Here is a 6,786-nt window from a genome sequence, read left to right as displayed (position 1 = left end):
GTGTGCCTGTTTGTTTACGTCTTAGGAGACGGAGTGAACGAGGAAGGTCCCGACTGCGATCAAGTGAACGAGGACCAGTTCTGCGACCCCGAACCCGAAGGACAGTGCTTCGACCAGGACTTCCCGCAAGGATTTGACGATGGCAAGTTCAATTCCACCCTTTGATGCATGTTTCTATCCTAGTTTTTATAAACACAACCCAGTGGCCTGTTTTATAAAATTGCATGGTTTTGCGTGCTGGAAACCTGGTAGGATAGCCACCCTTGTTTGAAATAGCTATACTTTGACCGCCTGATTTATAAAGAAAGTACGTGCGTGTGGAAGGGATGAAATGTGGTTTTGAAAAGTGAGTTAGACGGGATGGATGACATTTCTGTGTGAATTGCCGTTGGTGTGCTCGTACCTATGTGGTTGAGCGAGGAAGGGAGATATCCATCTTGTCACCCCTAAGGACCGAGTTGATGTGACATCTCACCTAGCTTCTTGTCGTGCGAACCACTTGACCGTTGTATGGGCAACGGCTTGGCCTAACCCCACTAGTTGGTCTGATAGCCACCAGGAGTGCTGGGAGCAACGGGTGATCAAGGAGACGGGATAAGCTCTGTGTGACTTATGCCCCGGTTAAACCTTGGTGTTAGGTCGAATGACCCCTTGATTGATCCCGTGGTGGCTAGTCAGGTCTAGCTAAGGTGGGTAAGGGCTTCGATGGGATCTGCACCGGCACTAAGGTGTTCGTGCTGTGGTACCCCACCTGTGGGTAAAGTTGCACACCTCTGCAGAGTTAGAATCTATTCGAATAGCCGTGCCCACGGCAATGGGCAGGTTACGGTGTGGTCACATAACTAGAGTTTCTCTCTGGAAATGGATGGGTTGGTGTGTGTTGTTTGGGAAGTGTCCGGCAGTAGTGCCGTGTGCTACGGCGGACGGGGAGTCCGGTAGCAGTTTTGCACTGGATCCGGTGTGGATCACCACCGTGTATTCCTTGATGTTTAACGACTTGATTTGAAAATGTTTTGAAACGAACCTTTGCATGAAGTCAAGTTTTCCGTAAATGAACCATAACCTTATCCTTGGATTACCCTGTGCATGTAATTCTGTCATAACCCCCCCGCGGGTGTGATTGGACTTGCTGAGTACGTTTGTACTCACCCCGTTCTTACTTTACAGTGGAGGATCCCGACTACATCCCCGAGAACGACGAGTAGGGCCCCGTCCTGCACCCAGTCTTGCCTGTGGGTGAGGTCACCGTTGGAGCTCCGCATGGCGCAAGACTCTGATGATCCCCTGTTCGTAGTTAGTGTAGTAGTATAGGTTTTTGTTGTAATCCTCGCGATAGTGGCGCTTCACTGCCCATTACCGCGAAGAGTTGTACGGTGATGTGCCATCTAATGTAATAAAAGTGTTATCAGCCTCCTGGGACTGATAAAGTAACACTTTTAAGTCTTCCTTGATGGGGGGACGCTTCAGGTGGTATCAGAGCCGTAGGCTGGCCGTAGGACGTGACCCTAGGAGCGAGACCCCTTTTCAGACCCTAGAGCTTGTCCGGAATTAGAAACTTTCTGCACAAACACTCACCACTGGTCTTTGCCTTGTTCCAGATGGCTGGCAATGGATGGGTTAGCGGAATCTGCCACGCAGAGCCCGGCCTCCCCAAGTTACTATTGCTCAGCCTGGAACGCGTCGGGGTCATGGAACCACCGGAGTATGCCTACCGTGTGTACATCGCCGGAGGCACCCTTCGGTGCGACACAATGGTTTTTGTGGAGAAAAGCACCCGCTACCCGGATGTGGACCCTTGGTTCATCTCCACCACTGGTTTCCGTTTCCCCGACACCTATCGAAAGGCCGCCCGTAAAGCCCTGCGACGGCTGCGTGTGCTCTACAGGCACCACCTTCAGCGGACTCCTATGGGATTTTTCCCACCCGCTGAGGGAAGAGGGCGCACTTGGATTGCCCGAATGAGGGGACTTGGACGAGAAGAAGAAGATCTAGAAGATACGGTCTCCCACCTGTCTATTTACCTTACGGGCTTGGATGCACTCTGCAACGAGCAGGCGGCACAACTGAAGAAATTAATCCAGGGGATTGAAAAGATAACCCAGGAGCTGGAGGAACAACGAACTAGAGCCGCAAGCGCCGAGTACTCCTTAGCCGCCCTCCAAGCCCAGATGCAAGAATACGAGAACCACAATGGGATAGGTGGATGGATCGAGGAAGAAGAAGAAGAACCCATGGAAACCCATTGGGATAAGGGTACTCAGACCGAAAATGAGATGGATCGGTTCCTTCCAATAAAGAAGCGCTCTATCAGGACCGAGGAAGAATCCCCATGATAGGATTAGCACCCCTAGCTAAAACCCTACCCAATGACTACGCATCCATGAAAACTGTACCATCCTTGTTGTAATAATGAATGTCATCTACTCCCGTTTGCACATGTACTAGGTTTGTTTACCCTGTTTCTATTTCAGATGGCTGAGGAAGGATGGACCCAGGGCGATTGCCAAGCTGCACCTGGATTCCCCAGCCTCTTGATCGACACCCTGGAAGGCCTTGGCGTTGCAGAGCGCCCAAGGTACTATAGCCGAGAGTACGAGCATCATGGTACCCTCCGCTGCAGGGTGATCCTGGTCATCGCCAGGAGCAACCGCTACCCCGACATCCAGTCCTGGCGGGCGACCGCCACAGGGTTTAGACACCAAGACGCCTACCCCTTGGCCATCAGAAAAGCCCTCCGTTATTCGTGCCGGATTTTTGAAGAACACCTCGCCCCTACACCAGCGAAGTTCTTTCCGCCGGCCATCAGAACCCCAGTCTGGGAAGCGCGCATGAGAAACCTGGAGCGACGTCGCCACGAAGAAGGCCCCCTGTACCAAGTGGCTACTTACCTAGCCGCCCTGGACCAACTCTTTGACGAGCAAGCCAACCTTCTGAGGGAGCAGACTCACCGAGCCGAGCAAGCAGAGCTCGCGGTAAGGATACAGCAGATCCGAGCCGCCCATGCCGAGGCGAGAGCCGCAGCCGCGGTCAGTAGCGAAGCTGTCGCCCAAGAAAGCCTCAGGCAGGCTCGAGACCGGCGTATGCAAGATTGGACCCAAAGTGGAACACCAGTCCCGGCGATAGGGGAAGACCACGTTTTACTCGGGACACCAGTCATAGGGTGGGGATCACTCTTTGGGAGCACACGAGCCCCACCCGAGAATCCTGAAAGTTCTGCTGCCGCCGACGAAGGGGATGCTGCAATGCAGCCCCTGACCGATGGGAACCCAGAGGACGGCGACCGAGAACCTCTCATCCTGTCCGCCCCGGAAGAAGACACACCATGCAAGTAGAGTGACCGACGCCATCCCGGTGATGCCCTCCCCAGCCTTTCTGTTTACGCCGTACCCTTAAGACAAGACCCTGGATGAGTAGCACGAGGCCTAGCCTTACCCTAAGTTGTACCCCCTCGCAGTAATAAAATGGTTCGTACTTGTTGTTTGTGATGTTGTGTGCGGGTTTGTTGTGTGCTGATTATTTATATGAATACAGGCAGAAGGTAGATTCTGCCCTATATACGAATTAAACAACTTAAACATCACATAATCGTAACCCTAATCAACAGGTGACCCCCCGGAACGTTGCGAGGGCCTCCCGTGGCCGGAACCCCGTAGCCGCTAGTGTCGGAGCACATCCCGTTGAACAGGATCTTCCCCAAGGAGAACAAGAAGTAAGCCAGAACCGAGGGGGAAGCCAAGAAGGAGAACAACTACCACCACCCCCACCCCTCGGAGACCTGACGCAGATAATCCATAACCAGACCCTCATTCTGGAGACACTGGCGAATGCCCTCATTAACCGGCAGTCACGAGGGCAGAATATGAACGACAAGCTGACGGCCTTCCTAAGGACCAAGCCACCTACCTTCGCCGGATCCTGCAACCCGTTGGATGCTGACGACTGGTTGCGAGTAATTCAGAGGAAGCTCGAACCATTCGAATGTCAGGACCGGGATAAAGTCCTTCTGGCAGCCCACCAGCTCACCGGAACAGCATTATCCTGGTGGGAAAACTATTGTGCCGCAGCCGAAGATGCCTCTACCATCACCTGGGGAGAATTTGTAAGGGAGTTCCGCCGCTACCACATCCCTTCGGCCACCATGAAGCGCAAGGCGGATGAATTCCGTGCACTACAACAAGGGAGCATGACGGTGGAAGAATACACCCACCGGTTTATAGAATTGGCCCGATATGCGCCGGAAGAAGTGAACGACGACGACAAAAAGCAAGACATGTTCAAGAAGGGATTAAGCCCAGAGCTCCGAACCTTGCTTACTCCCCAGATCTATCCGGACTTCAACACCCTAATGAACAAGGCCATCCTCACAGAAAGGGCCAAGGCCGAAGAAAGAAAGGACTATAAACGCAAATTCCTGGAAAGCAAGGCTCGCCAACAGGACCGCTTCCAAAAGTCGAGGAACTCCAACTACACTGCACCAAGATCCCAGGCCCCGATGCAGTATAGGACTCAGTCCCAAGTGACTGGATCACGAGCCTCTGAAGCACAGCCCAAGAGTCAGAATACCATGAGGGCCCCGCAGAGCAACCCAAGTCTGGCCGCCTCCGACAACAACAATGTTAGGGCCTGTTTCAACTGCCGTGAGACGGGGCACTTCATCGCCAATTGCCCCTACGCCAAGAATAAGCCGGCCACGTCAGCCTTCTCCAACACGGTGAATGGGCCCAGACTAGCCCTGACCGGTGCCAACCGAGTGCCCGTCCGCAACAACGATGGCAGCCAGCAGGGGAAGCAGCAATCATTTGGACGAGCCCGCGTCAATCACATCGACGCGCAGGAGGCTCAAGAAGCTCAGGGCGTAGTGCTCGGTGAGTACCTAGTCAACTCAGCCCTGGCAACAGTACTATTTGATTCTGGAGCATCGCACTCGTTTATATCCTCAAGCTTTGTGGATAAACACAGAATACCTACAGTACTACTAAAAACACCCCTATTAACCCGGACGCCTGGAGGCGACATCAAATGTCAATTAGGATGTCTACGGGTAAGGATCAATTTAAGTGGGGTAGACTTCCTAGCGGATTTGGTAGTACTTAACTCTGGGGGAATAGACGTAATCCTTGGGATGGATTGGCTAAGTCGGCACAATGGTCTCATAGGCTGTACTGACAAAGTGGTACACCTAACAAACCCTGAAGGAGTACAAGTGATCTGCCATACCCGGGACAGTAAGTTTGACCCAATGGTGTTTAGCATGGAAGCCAAGCCCTTAGAAGGAGTCCCGGTAGTAAACGAATACCCCGATGTCTTCCCCGAAGAACTACCCGGTATGCCACCGGATAGGGATATAGAGTTCGTCATTGACCTTATCCCTGGAACCTCCCCTATAGCCAAAAGACCCTATAGGATGGCGGCATCCGAGTTGACAGAATTAAAGAAGCAACTAGAGGAACTGCAACGAATTGGTTTCATCAGACCAAGCTCATCACCATGGGGAGCCCCAGTGCTATTTGTCAAGAAGAAGGATGGGAGTATGAGGTTATGTGTAGATTACCGGGCACTGAATGAAGTTACCATTAAGAATAAGTACCCCCTCCCCAGGATTGATGACCTGTTCGATCAGCTAAAAGGAGCCAAGTACTTTTCCAAGATCGACCTAAGGTCAGGATATTTCCAGCTCAAAATTAGAGAGAGTGACATCCCTAAGACAGCTTTTGTCACCCGCTACGGGCAGTTTGAGTTCACCGTAATGTCCTTCGGACTAACCAATGCCCCTGCCTATTTTATGAACCTCATGAATAAGGTATTCATGGACGAGCTAGATAAGTTTGTCGTAGTCTTTATCGACGACATACTTATTTACTCCAAGAGTGTTCAGGAACATGAACAACATCTGCGGGTAGTGTTGGAAAAATTAAGGGTACACAAACTATATGCAAAATTTAGCAAATGTGAATTCTGGCTGGAGAGAGTAGCTTTCCTGGGTCACATCCTGACCGCGGAAGGCGTAGCTGTGGACCCAGAAAAGATCGAAGCAGTCTCCAACTGGCAGCGACCAACTAACGTTAGTGAAATCAGGAGCTTCCTTGGGTTAGCCGGATACTATCGGAGATTTATCGAAGGATTCTCTAAGATAGCCCGACCCATGACGGAACTTCTTAAGAAGGAGAAGAAGTTCGCTTGGACAGAATCCTGTGAGAGAAGTTTTCAAGAATTGAAGCAAAGGTTGACAACCGCTCCAGTGCTGACCCTACCGGATATTCATCGGGGCTTTGTCATTTATTGTGACGCATCCCGACAAGGATTAGGGTGCGTACTGATGCAAGACGGGAAAGTCGTTGCATATGCCTCCCGCCAACTCAAGACTCATGAGCAGAACTATCCGACCCATGACTTGGAACTAGCAGCCGTAGTGCATGCCCTTAAGATTTGGAGACATTACCTGATCGGGAATAAGTGTGAGGTTTACACCGACCACAAGAGTCTGAAGTATATCTTTACCCAGCCGGATTTAAATTTAAGGCAGAGAAGATGGTTGGAGTTGGTCAAGGACTATAATTTGCAAATTCAGTATCACCCCGGAAAGGCGAACGTGGTAGCCGATGCCTTAAGCCGAAAAACCTATGGACCCAAGGATGACCACCTACGCGAGGAAATGGCACGATTAAACGTGCACGTTGTTCCTCGAGGTTCCAGCCAGGTGCTGAACGTCCGATCAACACTAGAGGATAGAATCAGAGAGGCTCAAAGCTCGGATCAGGAGTTAGTAAAGATCTGCAAGCAAACTGG

Source organism: Panicum hallii, chromosome 7 (genome assembly GCF_002211085.1).
Source record: "Panicum hallii strain FIL2 chromosome 7, PHallii_v3.1, whole genome shotgun sequence".
Lineage (NCBI taxonomy): Eukaryota > Viridiplantae > Streptophyta > Magnoliopsida > Poales > Poaceae > Panicum > Panicum hallii.
This window is presented reverse-complemented; position numbering follows the sequence as displayed.